The following is a 15,241-nucleotide window of genomic DNA, read 5'->3' as shown; positions in this document are numbered from 1 at the left end:
AAGAAAGGAGACTGTAGGCCAAACTCTCTGATGGCTATAGATGCAAAAACTCTCAACAAAATATTTGTAAATCTAATCCAACCGCACATCAAAAGAATTATATACGATGACTGAGTGGGAGTTTATTGCAGGCACGCAAGGGTGGTTGGTTCAACATAAGAAAATCAATCAATGTAATACAACACATTAGCAAGTTGAAAGGGAAAAATCACATGATCATCTCAATTGATGCTGAAAAGGCATTTGACAAAATTCAATATTCTTTCTTGAGAAAAACACTCTAAAAGGTAGGAATTGAAGGAAACTTCCTCAATACGATAAAGGATATACATAAAAAACCCACAGTCAACATCAAATTTAATGGTGTTTGGGGAAAGCCTTCCCCCTCAGATCAGGAATGAGACAAAGATGCTAAACTTTTTTGAAACTGTTATGTACCCCAGAAAAACCATGTCCTTTTAATCCTAATCCAATCTGTGGGAGCACACATACTGTTCGGTGGAACATTTTCATTAGGTTGTTTCCATGGAGCTGTGTCCTGTCTATTCAGGGTAGGTCTTGATTAGTTTACTACAGTCCTTAAAAGAACTTACAGAGAGAGAGAGTTAAGAACTGACATGGAGAGCAGAGAAATGAAACTGAGTCACAGACATTTGGAGACACAAAGCTATGAGATGAATCCAGAGTTCTCCCTGGAGAAAAGTATGAGGGCCCCCAGAAGCTCAGAAAGGAGGCTACTGGAACCAGGAGCTGAAGGCAACAAAACATAGGAGGAAAGGGCCAGAAGACATCACCATGTGCTTTCCCATGTGACATAGAAACCCCAGAAGTGATCGGCCTTTCTACAGTGAAGGTATACTTTTATTGATAACTTAATTTGGACATTTTTATGACCTTAGAAGAGTACATTTGTAACTTAGTAAGTCCCCTTTATAAAAGCCAATCCATTTCTGATATATTGCATTCTGGCAGCTTTAGCAAGACAAAACAGATGTCCACTGTCACCATCATTATTCAACATTGTGCTAGAAGTTCTAGCTAGAGCAATCAAGCAAGAAAAAGAATTAAAAGGCATCCAAATTGGAAAGGAAGAAGTAAAACTCTCATTATTTGCAGACGACATGATCCCATATTTGGAAAATCCCCAGAAATCTGTGACAAAGCTACTTGAGCTTTTTGATACAAAAATTCATCAAAGTGGCGGGATACAAGATTAATGCACGAAAACTAGTGGTGCTTCTATACACTAGTGATGCTCTAATGAGGGAGGCTATTAAGAAAACAAATTTCATTCACAATAGCAACTAAAAGAATCAGGTATCATTTAAACTTAACCAAGGATGTGAAGGACCTATACACAGAAAACTATAAAACATTGCTAAAGGAATCAAAGAAGACCTAAATAGATGAAAAGACATTCTGTGTTCATGGATAGGAAGGATAAATGTCATTAAGATGTCAGTTATACCCAAATTGATCTACAGATTCAATGCAATACCAATCAAAATTCCAACAACCTACTTTGCAGACTTGGAAAACTTAGTTACTAAATTTATTTAGAAGGGAAAATGGCCTTGAATATCCAAAAAATCCTAAAAAAAAAAAAAAAAAAAAAAAAAAAAGAACAAAGTAGGAGGTCTTACACTTCCTGACTTTAGAGCTTAGTATAAGTCCACAGTGGTCAACATAGGATGGTATTGGTACAAAGACAGACATATTGATCAATGGAATTGAATTGAGAGTTCAGAAAAAGACTCTCAAATCTAAAGTCAATTGACTTTTGACAAGGCTCCCAAATTCACTGGACTGTCAGAGTAATCTCAACAAATGGGACTGGAAGAACTGTGTATCTATATCCAAAGGAATGAAAGAGGATCTCTAACTCACACCCTATACAAAATTAACTCAAAATAGATTAAAAACTTAAATATAAGAGCCAGTACCATAAAACTCCTAGAAGAAGATATAGAGAAACATCTTCAAGACCTAGAAAGAGGAAGTAGCTTCCTAGACCTTACACCCAAAGCACAAGCAAATAAAACATAGATAAATGGATACTCCTCAAGGCTGAACACTTTGTACCAAAGGACTGTGTCAAAAAGGTGAAAAGGCAGCCAATTCAATGGGAGAGAATATTTAACAACCATATCTGATAAGGGTTTGATATCCAGTATATATACAGAAGTCCTACAATGCAACTTAGGACAAACATCACAATTATAAAATGGACAAAATATATGAATAGATATTTTTCCAAAGAGGAAATAAAAATGGCTAAAAAGCACAAGAAGAGATGTTCATCTTCATTAGCTATTAGAAATGCAAACCAAAACCATAATGAGATATCATCTCATACCTATGAGAATGATCACTATTAAACAAACAGGAAACTACAAATGTTGGAGAGGATGAGGAGAAACAGGAACATTTATTCACTGCTGTTGGAAATATAAAATGGTACAACCACTGTGGAAGACAGTTTGGCAGTTCCCCAGAAACTAAAAATTTCCCAGCAACTCCACTACTCAGCATATACCCAGAAGATCTGAAAGCAGGCACATGGACAGACACTTGCATACCAATGTTCACAGCAGCTTCATTCACAAAAAGATGGAACAATTCAAGAGTTCATTGACAAATGAGGAGATAAACAAAATGTGGATTTTGCAGAAGTTAAAAAGGCAAGAGCTCCTGAAGCATGTGACAATATGGATGAACCTTGAGGACACAGTGCTGAGTGAAATAAGCCAGAAGAAAAAACAAAAGATACTGTATGATTTCACTACTATAAACTAAATATAACATGTAAACTCAAGAGCCTTAAAATGTAGAATATAGATTATCTAGAAAGACAGAAGTTAAAAAAGGGGGAATGGTTACCTGATATGTACAGAACTGTAAATGAAGTTGAACTCTAGTGTTTGGGAATGGATAGAGGTGATGGTAGCTTCTTATTGGGATGGTAAGTAATAGTCCCATAGTGTAGGTGAATTTGATTGAAAGGGGTTGTTTAAAGTCATGTATGTCACCAACTAACACTACAAATATAACTACATATGTATAACATTTGTACAATGAATTAATAATAGCGTGGTATTTGAGGGAAATTACCTACTGAAAGCTACAGACTATATTTAGCAATAATACCTTAATATTCTTTCATCAACAGTAACAGATGTACCACACCAATACTAGGAGTCAACATAGGGGCTGATAAGGGATATGGGTTGTTTTGGGTTTTCCTTTTTTGTGTGTCTGTTATTTCTTTCTCTGGAGCAATGAAAATTGTCTAAAATTGAGTGTGATGATGATTGAATAACCAAGTGATGATACACCTTGACTGTATACTTTTGATGGAATATATGGTATGTGAATATATCTCAATAAAATCTGTAGGTTGAAAAAAAACAGCCTGGACCCTCCTGTGTCCCAGGCCATCCAAGAGTACCATCTTGGAGCTCTGTCCCATCTTGCTGGGATGGACTGTGCCATATTTGTGAGGCAATTCCACATATCTATAGACTCAGCAAGTACAGCCCTAAGAAGTCAGGAAGCTCTGATCAATGTCCTCTCTCCAAGCTTCTAACAAAATGAATGCCCATGGAAAGAAAAAAGAAAAAGGAAAGCTGATGCAAGGAATCAACACATCAATTAACCAAGAAACATTTTGAGAGAAGGGGATGCATGAGAAGAAAGACCAAAGTTTTTCCCCACTCCCAACCAGATGATTTCCTTCCCATCAAACAAACCAGACGCCTAAATCACCAATGGCCCAAATCCCAGCAAGGGCAAGGACCCAGGCAGGGGTCAGGGGAGTGGGGGGTACCGTCTGACCTCTCAGGCAGCAGGTGTCAGGAGGCCAGGAGAGTGATTAGAGAAACCAGGCAGGGCCCCACCCTGTGCGAGGTCGCCTTCCAGAGACACAAGCGCATCCAACACTGGAAACCAGGAGTCAATTCATCATCACATCTTGCCCCACCTTCAACACAGCTGCTGGAAGGCCAAGCAGATCCTCCCAGGCCCTAATCCCTGAGTCCCCAGGTCCTGGAGGAAGGATCAATCCTAGGCAAGCCAAAGAAAAATTCCTTTCTCTATTCTACTTCCTCATTTGCAAATCCCTCCATTGCTTGAGAAAACTCCTCCATTCCTGTGAGTAGTCTGTCCTCTGAGGCGCATGCTCATTTCTCTCTGCTGCCCAGTTCCCGCACCCTCCCCACACACCCCTCAGCTGCAGTCTGCTCCCAAGGATTTAGCCTAAAATTCTCAGGTATCTGCCAGACCCTGCTAAGACTTTCAGACCCACAGTGTGAGTTCTCCTTTCCTTGACCTTGGAGAGGGGAAGGCGCAAGTGGTGGCTCAGATTTCTACACAGTCACTTCTTTTTTTGAAAAAATATGTCCCTTCCCAAATGTGGCAAAATGTTAAAATTTGTGGATCTGGGAATCTGAGGGGATGGGGATAAGTTGGAGTTCTCTGCGTGGGGGGTTTGTGCTATTTTTGTACCTGTTCTTTATGTCTGAAAGCATTTCAGTATAAAAACAAGCTTTAAAAAAATCCCTTCCCTCTGCTCGCCTTGGGCATGAGAATAACATCAGAGGACAGAAATCTCCACATCACGCCCTCCCCCCCACGGGGCTTGGTTTCCCCTCCTTGAGGTATGGAGTGGACTCTGACCTCTCTCCAAGGACACTGCCCCACCCCACCCTGTTTATGGGCTTTTTTCCACGATGGCAGCTTACTTGTAGTCGTAGGCTTTCAGCTGCACTAGGCTTGCTCTTTTCTGCTGCTGTGGAATATTTTCCATCTCACTAGGGAGTGTAAATGCTCCTCACATGCATTTTTGAAAGACCATGGAAACCTCTGCATAAATCAGAAGAAGTTCATTTATGGTTTTAGAATATCCTGGATAATTTATTTGGTGTCAAGATCCTGAGCTCGAGCCTTCACAGCTCAACCTGGGCCCTGCAGAGCTCAGCTGCATTTTCCTTGCATGTTTGTTTTGGTTTGCCCTGAAATGCTAGCCAGCCACAAGACCTTTATCATTATTCCAAATATATTTTTCCCTTTCTAATGACAAATAGTTGGGAGGTTTGACTCTGAGCCAGTGTTTCTTTCCCTATTAAAAAACCAACAACCAATACAGAGCTCTTCCTCCCAGGCTGCACCCGGCTACTGCTTTCAAGTTTCACCTGTGCTGAGGTGTCCTTCCAGAGAGACTTCTGCATGCCAGCAGACAGATCCTGCAGTTAAATCCCTGGTATCTTCGAGCCAGTCATGGCACACAATATTCAGAAAAATGAACCAATTACATGTGTGTAAAGACTTCTCAATACAAATATTAAAAAAGACAAAAATTTGGGGGGGACATTCAATAAAAAATAACATTTTACACCTAGCAGTCTGCACATGTGGCATGCTTGTGCATTCTCAGGGCTGCCTTAACAGAAATGGTTGTTGAAAGATGTAGGCACATTTAGCATTTTAGTATTCCTAGCAATTTGCATCGTGTCCACACCCAGAAGCTCTTGCACATCCTTGCTGGCTACAGATTGAGATTTGGATAAATGGCCCTCCCTGCCTTTTGCTCTCTCAGTACTTCCTCCACTACGAAGCACGAAGCACATGATCAAGCCTTAAACTCCTGTCCTTTGAGGACAATAAGAATGACACCTTTAGTGTCTGTGCCTTATTTTATGGCCTCATGATCTTTTGCCCTTTGGAGTTCAAAAGTCACATCAGGCAGCAGGCAGGGAGGTTTTTGATGTAACCTCTGAACCCCAGAAAACAAAAGGCCAGAGGCTCACAGAGGCAATCTGTCTAAAAATGGTCATATAAAGAATGCAACTCAATCAGCTCAGAGCATGCAAATCACCTAACATTTTTATGGCGCGCCCTGCTAAATCCAAACTTAACAGCCAGAAGAAGGGCCACAAACCCCATGATCCCAATCCATAAATCAAAGCTTGAGGAAAGCAAAGAAATGAGTTTACAACCCACTCAGAAGGGTAGGATTTGCAAGATGTGATTTATAAATTGGTTTCCTCCCCTCCTCCCATCCGTTGTTCACACACACACACACACACACACACACACACACACACACACACACACACACACAGCATGGTCAATACGTCAACATTTGAAGATCAAGCCTTTTCCTTCCCAGTACTAAGCCTGGCATGGACAAATGGTAAAGACCCATCAAAAGCCAGTTACTTTCTCTCTTTGGCACTAAAATCATCCTCAGAGAGAGGCTGAAGGTCAGTAGAGGAGGCCACCAATAAGAAAGACAAGGACTTGTCATAGAGGTGAATCGTGGCTCTCAAAGAAGGTCATATTCTACAGAACAGATGTCACTTCCCATACCACACAGACTGTCACTCAACAGCTCTTAATATCTGGCACGCATGCCCTGGGCAAAGGTCAGACCAATTTCTGAATTGATGAAAAATACTATTTAAGTAGTTAGGGAGCTGAACAGGATGTGCTCTTATTTTTCATGATGACTGAAGATTTAAAAAAAAAAAAAAACCTGCATGTGTATCTCAGTTAGATAAGATGCTGATGCTGGGAAATAGACCTTGAGAAATTTGCCAGAGAAGATTTTATGCACGAGTTCAGGTCAGACACAGGATTGTGGATGAGGCAAAAATAGATGTGCCTCACCGTTTTAAACCGAGATTGAGTTTGCAAATAAAATCTGTGTCTTCTGCATTGAAACTGAAAAATTGTTCAGGTGCAGCCGAATCCTCATGGCAGACCTCACGTTCGGAATAACCACTCTCTTCTCACTCTCATCTGGGTTCCTCCTGGCGTTGGCAGCCCTCCGGGAGGCGGCGAGCTCAGGTCTCCCAGGTCTCCGCACAGCAGGCGAGAATTCTGCCGCTGAGCCACCAGGGCACTACCCTCCTCCCTCCCTTTTAACTTCACATCACATTATAGCTTCAGTGGGAGCAGTGAATATATTTTGAACTATGTCTGAAGTGTGACAAATAAAATATATCCTGAATAGTGGAAGCCCTAAGCAATTTCAGATGAAATAAGAACTCTAGAAAGATATTTTCTTGACCTTAGAGTTGGAAGATCAATTCTGTGTGACCTTGGACAAGTCACTTCACCTACTCGATTTCTTCACCTATATATAAATTCAATTCTTTTCTGAGGGTCTGTCTGCTCTGCACAGGCTCTGGGACAGCCTCTACCTGTCAGATTTAACTCTGCATGATTTCTTGTTTCTGGACGATCTTTTCAAGAAGTAGTAGAACAGACTAAATACCTCCTTTGCTAACCCTTTTCTTTAACTCAGGGATTCAACAGATGTGAAATACAACCTACTGAAAGAAGGACTATTCTCCAAATGATATCTGAGCAGCAAATATTGTTTGAAATGTATGGCAAAACTCCTCATGCTATTATGGAAGTTCAGTCTAATAAATATGTAGGACTGTGCTAAAGCTGGTAAAACAGTAAATAAATAAATAAATAAATAAATAACAATGCGAGCTGCCAGAGTCTCAGAGTGTTCCTGGATACTATTTGCCAGTCTCAGGACTTGGCATGAAAGGCTGTGGAGGCTGCAGAGACCTAGGAAACCACCCTGTTCAACCACCTCCTCTATATTTTCCACAACTGCCCAGAGAGGGAGGGGCAAGTCCCCAGAGGACAGGTGGCTAATTAGAAACAGTCAGGGTTAAAGCACCATTTGCTTCATTCCAATAATAAGGGCTCCTGCAGTGGGTGAGTGCTCTAGTCCAGGGTGTGTGCTTCCTTGCTCTCTTGGCACAAATATGGGCAGGTATTAACCTCCACAATTTATGCTGGAGACCTGAGAGCTTAGATTGCATGTCCAGATTTCACAGCTGATTCATGAAGGAGCCAGGAGCCAGTTCCAAGTTTGGCTGGATTCCAGGCCTGGGCATGTAACCGCCTGGCTCGGCCAGAGACCCCACTTCTACGCTTTAACCAGACTATGTTGCCTTCTAGGCAAGAGATGTGAGTCTGCCAGACCCTGAGAAGCGTGTGTGTTGGGGGGGGGGCTCATTCTGGGGAAGGCAAGAAGGATATGTATAGTGAAGTCTTAAGTCACAAAGAACTCAATGAGCGTGACTATTTAGAAAAAGGGTCTTTGCAGTCGTAATGAAGGTAAAGTTCGCAAGATGAAGTCATCCTGGATTAGAGTGTGCCCTAAATACAATGCGAGTATCTTTATAAGCAGCAGAAAAGGAGGCAGAGATTGGAGTGATGCAGCCCCAAGCCAAGGAACTCCTGGGGCCACCAAAGGTTGGGGAGACAAAAGTCTCCCCTAGAGCCCCGGGAGGGGTGCAGCCCTACCCACACCTTGATTTGGGGCTTCTGGTCTCCTGGATGGTGAGCCAATACATTTCTGTTGTTTTAAGCCCCTACCCTGCCCTGGGAAACCAAGACAGGCTGGGACAAGGGCACCCCTCAAGAAAAGCCAAATAAATGTTCCAGAAGCTTAATCCCCAAGGCCCCCCCATCTCCCTGCTGTGTTACAGCTCTTCTCCCCAGGCCCAAGGACTGGCTTTACTTAGACTTCTGAGGCCAAAGCCGTAGATTCTATAGAACTGTAATCTCTGACCTTCCTGTGAGGAGGAGAGCTGCAAGAACGGCCCCAGGGGAAATTAGCAGGAAGCCCAATTTCAGTCCCAACCAACCACCCTCCTGCTCTTTACCATCATAAAGCCTTCCATAATGATTTTTTGGACTATTGTTCCATCTGCCTTTTGCCTAGAAACCCCATTTCTTTCTTTTAGTGAGACTTGGCAACGAAGTCAAGACATATTCTAGATGCATCAAAGATCTAAATTTACTAAGAAGCCAAATTAGGAGGGTGTTGAAGAAAGATTCTTTATTCCAGTAAAGATTTCTTCTGAACCCCTATCCTTCCCAAATAAATGTTAAATAAATTAGATCTGCAAAACTTCCATTTCCACACACCTGCTTAGGACAGGCTTATGTAAAGCACGGTTGCTGGTCCGGTGGCCTGTTCATGATAAGCCTTCGGGTTTTAGATGCAAGAAGGGGGCACTAGTTTCCCTTCATTGCAGAACCTTCCAGCAGGCAGGCAGGGGCCTGGGGCGCCCCTCCTCCCTGCACCCACGGTGGGCTGAGCCATCCCTCCCCGAACCTGCTTTTCTCATCCATGAGGCGGAAGGATGACCTATTCCCGTGAAGGCAAGTTTAAAAAGGAACAGCACAGTCTGTTTCTTAAACTGTGTGTGGGGACCATAAATGTGTGTTGATGTCATCCTTGACACTTTATTCCAGCCTCTTCCAATCTTTTTCAGGTAGAACATGGGTCACAGTTCGCTTTGCTTGTGCGGCTCCAAGGACCCTGAGGCTGTGCTGTCCTGAGGGAGCAGAGGTGGCCTGCCTGGGAGCTTGGCCATCTTCGGCCACACATGGCCAGATAAAGGGCTGAAGGGATCAGTAAGCCCCAAGCATAGCCAGAAACCTGCCAAAGCATAAGAGCTGGGAGCCCAGCCTATGTATTATATTCTTTTGTAACTATTCGGTATTTAAGAAAACAACATTTTTTAAAAGTAATAGGGTGGTGTGCACGGGTGGTTCAGTGGGAGAATGCTCACCTTCCATGCGGGAGACCTGGGTTCAATTCCTGGACCATGCACCCAAAGAAAAAAAGTAATAGAGTGTTCTTACTAAAAGAAAATTTAAAATAAAAATAATTTTTAAAATTATTAAAAAGTAATCATTTTAAAATAAAAGTAATGGAATCCCTGGGCAGTGCTTTGTAGGCAGATGCCTACAAAGCAGATAAAAGGAAAGTAGAGATTTTTAAATATAGAAGTTTATGCTGTTTTTTTCTAAAATGTAATTACCATATAAAAAACTCCCTGGAACACTGCTTCCACTTGTGAATCATGCTGAAAAATAACCAGTTTTTCCCTCAGAAGTGAGAAAATCCTTATGGATACGTAATTTGGGAACTACAAAAGTCCACATTCAGATTAAAGACTCCTTTCTTCTGTCCTCTAACTTCCCCCGGCCTTCAGGTACATGCATGTACACATACACACACACACACACACACACGTGCATAAATGAACCAAGGAAAAAGATCAGCAATGAGAGCCCACTAATGGATTGGCTTAAGTATAGAACAACATCCCATCACTGTTCTAGAAAATAATCAATCAAGCACTTAATTTTAAACATAAAAGTAAGCTGCCAGGAGACTGTTAATAGATAACCAAATAAATATACAGTTGTAGGTGGGATCTGAAACCAGGTCAACTTTCTCTTTCCGCCAAGCTCAGAGCCTCAAGCGAACAAAGGGCCTCTCCAGCTTGGCACTTGATTTCACACTGTTGCAAAATGGGAAATCTCCTTTTAGCCAATATCCCTTCTCAGCAGGCACATCACTTCAGGGAATTGTCCTTTGTGTGTCTTTCATAAATTTTCTAACACCGCTACTTTAAAATATTGATGGGCAGCTTGGCCTTGGCCCAGGCCGCAGTGGGTTAGTGTGGACATGAAAACCTTCAGGAGCGCAGGAACAGGAAGGAACACGTCCCCCGCTGACCTTTCTTAAAGGGACAACTGTGCAAGTGCAGTGGTCACCTGAGCTGGAGGACTGCCTGTCTCAGATGGACGGCCCTACCTTCTGGAAGCCGCCCAGAGCTGGGAGAGGGGGGCCTGCTGGACAGACACAGGCAAAGCTCAGGTACCTGCAGACACGGAAAGGCTAAGTGCAACCACACAGAAGCCCCTGAGTTCTTCTAATCTGCAACTCAACTTTCTTCCAGCATTCAAACTCTCTACAGTTATTGATGATGAAGGATCAACAGCTCATAAGCAAAGTTTATGGCATGGAGGAACACACAGAGCTGGACCAGAGAAATGGTCCCTGGCTCTTGGGGTTCTGTGAGCTCCTCGTATGAAACCCTTTTTGTCATCATGCTCTTCGTGATACCTCCAGGAAACATAATACACGGCAATCCCAATCCTAGAATGAAGTCTCTGCTGAGAACAGTACGGCACAATCTGCTGACCAAATTAATGGCAAAATAACAGCCACCATTTACTGGGTCTTTACTAGTATCTTTATATGTGTGTGTGATATAGACACACACGACATCAAGCACTATGCTAAATACATTATACATGGGAGCTCCTTAAATCCTTTAAAATTAAAAAACACTGTAGAATATCCTTCAATCCAGCAAATCCACTTCCAGGAATTTTTTCCTATAGAAATGATCAAGGATAGGCCCAAAGATTTTTGCTTTATAAGGATATCAGTCAAATTATTGTATATTAATAGGCAAAAAAATGAAATCAATATAAAGTTCCAATATTTGATAGTTAAATTGCAATATATATCCATTTGATATAATATTCGGCAACCATTTAAAATTACACTGTAAAAGAATTTTTAATGAAAAAGGAAACCTGCCCGTGAGATATTATAAGTGATCAATGCAGAGTACAGAAAAGTAGGAACAAGGGGATCTATTTTTATAAATCTAAAGTGTATTGTGTATATTTAAAAAATGTGTGTGCTGAGACTCATCAACGTCTTATAAGGTTACAGGTAATTTTACCCCTTTTTCTTTTTAAACTTACTTTACTTTCTTAATTTTTAAAATTTGTATAAGAAAAAATATCTTTAAAATTATGACCTAGATACAATATCCAAGTATTCACATATGTGAAACAACTGAATAAAGACACATGCATTACACAGCATAATGCCTTCTCAGGTCCACAGAATGGCTTTACACTCAGACTCAGCTGCCCCTCATGACAGCCCTTTTTGGTAGGCAGAGCAGAGATTTCATAACTCCAAAGATTTTCAAAAGTATAAAAAGTTAGAGAACATAGTGTAAGATTTTGCTATGCTTGTATAATTTCTCTCTTTTCTTTCCCTCTTAGTTCTTTTTTAAAATTAGCTTAAAGCAAATTCTAGACACCATGTCATTTCGCTGCTACATACATCAGCATGCCTCTAAAAAATGATATTTTTAAATCCAATTTGTTGATGAGGACACTGAATTCTAGGTGATTTGCCTGAGATCAGAGCTGGGATTAGTCCCCTGAGCTCAGAGTTCTATCTATAATACTTTATTTTCACACAGAAAAACCTCAAATTGTCCTCAGAACCATAGGAGGCTGGTAGTGGCATCTCCATGTAAAATGAGGTGGGACCTATAGAGGAACATGTGTCACTGATCCACTCCTACCCACCTAATGGGCTGCCCAAGGTTTGAAGAAGCAATCCTTGCTTTGAGGCTCCCTCCAGCACATAGTGAGTGATCAACTGCTTAACACTCTTGGGAGACAGGAAGGATGAGTACAGAAGCTTCAGTAGAGGCTATGAGGAACCAAGTATCTAGAAAGCTTCCTTAGGACTCACTGGGCCCACCATAGAGGTGAGAGCATGAGATTAATTCTTCTTTCAGATTCTTCCAGGAACTAAATTCCCTTGGATGGGTCCCAAAGAGCACCAACCCATCTTACCAGCACCTTATCCCCTTCCACAGCAGATGTCAAGCACCCAGGCTCCTGTGCCAAAGAGATCACCGCTTAGTTTTTGGTCCTCCTAGGAGGACTTCTTTAAGTACCACTGGTTCAAACAATTAAGGCATCAGATTTACCCATATTTGGGGAGGGAATCTTGTGGGTGTGAATCTACAGGTGAGGCCCTGAAATAGAGACTGAGATGGTTTTGGGTATTCTTCTCAGTTACTTAGAACCTGGTACATTGCAGGACCTTGATAAACACTCCCTGATGGAACAGAGGTAGAAGAAAGGGGTGGGGTGGTAGATGATAGATGTTACCCATTGTAAAACAGCTCCCATTAGCACCTTCCTAACTTCTGGATCCTACTTTCTGAGAAACCAAGAGAAATGAGCTATAGGAAGGATAAGTTCACTGAAACTCAAAAAAAAAAAAAAAAAGTCATTCTGTATGGCCTTGCCTCTCTCAAGTAAGCTAGGGCTGTGACAGCTGATGCCTCTTGTCCAAGGGCCCCTTTCATTCTCTGACAGAGTGTCTCCCTCTTAACACACTCCTAACTATCTCACAATTCAAGGAAGAAAGCTCTGAAGGAGACCCCAAGTGGTGGGGTGCTGAGAAGCCCCTTGTCTCATGCCCAGATGGGTGGTTCCATTTGAGATGAAAAATATTAAATTATGAGATCTATTATTTATTTAACAGAGCCTGCCCCCATGGGCAGTGTACAAGTCTCTCTGGAGAAGGGCTGCCCTTGGCCTTGGCTCAACGATGCATGCTCCAAGTGTTTTTTGTCCATTGCTGGAGGATGTAGATCCAACGGCTGCAACCAAAGACCTGAAAGCAATTTGCCTCCCTGCTCCTCTGGTATTCCCCCATTAGTGCTTAGGATCTCCTGGATTTGGCTCTTCTCTTGACAGGGAGGAGGAGGCAGGGAGTACATTCCAAAAATACCTGGTAAGCAAGTCTCAGATAAGGAACAGAGTCAGCACTGTGCTAGAGCTGACTGTGCTAGTGCATGAAAGCTGCCTGTTGGCATCTCTTCTCAACTGTACTTTCAGTGATTTCATGTTGGTAGCTTGGAATTGGCTATGGTGAGAGTATTTGCATCATGGAAGTCAGAAAAGCTACAAATCAGGGCCCTTTTTGCCCACAGAGAGCCAGCTATTAAACATTTACCAGCACACCACAGGACAGACTCAGAAATAGAAATCCATATATAGAAATGAAGGTCAATCTATCTAAATCCCTGCTTCAGGTAAGATTATACCTGCATAGACTTATAGACTTAGGCACGCTGCGAATGTTCTTTTTATATGATAGAATATTATTCAGAAAACTGTTGCAGTATTTATACCTTTTCAATTTGTGTACTCTCCACCCTTCTTGAAGCCACTTTAATTTGTTTCCTTTTGCTGTGTCCTCTTCAGAGGCAAAGAAAGACCATCTAATATACTTTAATTTCTGAACTTGATGGGTCTAAATGATGATTAAAATAAGACAACTGAGCTCCAGGCAGGGGCAGAAGAGTGGCCTGCTTGTCACATAAGTGCCCATGCCCTTCTCAAACAGCTCAGTGGTCTTGTCCCTTCAATGAGACAACTCTCGGGTGAAAGCTCAGTGGCTTCTTGGCCTCCATCCTCCAGATCCCTGGTCCTTGGGCCATCTCCACTGGAGCTTCATCAACTACTCTCTGCTTTCTGCACTTGAGGGTGACTCAGCTGGGAGTGAAACACGATCAGGAGATAATTCGGTCCAGATGGTGCTAATGCAGACAGAAATAACAGGCAGACACATTCGCTGTGCATATCCTTAGTCTGGGGGAATCCATTTAAATTTTTTTGCGAAGCAACGGTAACCAAGCTACCACCTACCCTCAAAATGCTACCTCCTGTTACACAGCTGCTGTGAAGTGTCGGATCATGCTCTGCAAGAGGCATTCAGCTCTCAGGAAGGTAATACTAGGTTAATCTTTTCTATTGGGTACCACCACGGCTCAACATGGTACTTGGCCTTTGGGGAATTCGGTAGGGATCAGGCACAAAACCCTGAAGATATTCCTAGCTCCCGAGGATCAAGGGATTGCAGCAAAGCATAACACAGTGGCTGGAAACAAAAGAAAGCCTGATAGCAACGCAGGTCTGAAGGGGAGCCAAGAGGCGGCAGGGGAAGAGGTCTGAGGGAGGTGAGGGTGTGAAGTGGCTGCCCAGAGAACTTGTCTTTATTTTGGTCATGTTCTGGGGCAAGGGAAGGAGTTGGGATTCACTGACACATTCTTTTTCTTTTCGTTCATTGATATGAGAAAGGCACAAATAAAAGAAACCACTTGCCCGGCTAAATAGATAGCATGAGCCTGGAGGCAGTAGGCCACGGCGGGGAGAGCATGGAGGGGGCAGTGAGGACAGCGCGTGGCATTCCACAGCAGCGCTGGCCGCAGAGCCCGACCTCACTCTCTCCCCAGCCTAAGGTTTGGGCCGGCCAGACGAAAGGACGGGAAGAAATGGCTCCCGTGAAACAAAAGCAGGTGTTTGGGGAACACTGCGGCAGAGGAAGAAAAAGTTCACACTACCCTTAGTAAGGGCCAACTTCTGCGCATGCTCCTCACTCATGACAGCTTTTTAGGGATAAGTGAGATGAGAAATAGAATTAAGTCCCACTTTTCAGATCTTTTTGTAGAAAAAGTCTTCCATCCAGTCCTCTGGCTGGGACTGTCAGCCCAGGAAAGTTGCACACACTTCTCAGGAA

This window comes from Tamandua tetradactyla, chromosome 18, assembly GCF_023851605.1.
Source record: "Tamandua tetradactyla isolate mTamTet1 chromosome 18, mTamTet1.pri, whole genome shotgun sequence".
Lineage (NCBI taxonomy): Eukaryota > Metazoa > Chordata > Mammalia > Pilosa > Myrmecophagidae > Tamandua > Tamandua tetradactyla.
The sequence above is the reverse complement of the archived record's forward strand: the minus strand, read 5'-3'. Positions refer to the sequence as shown.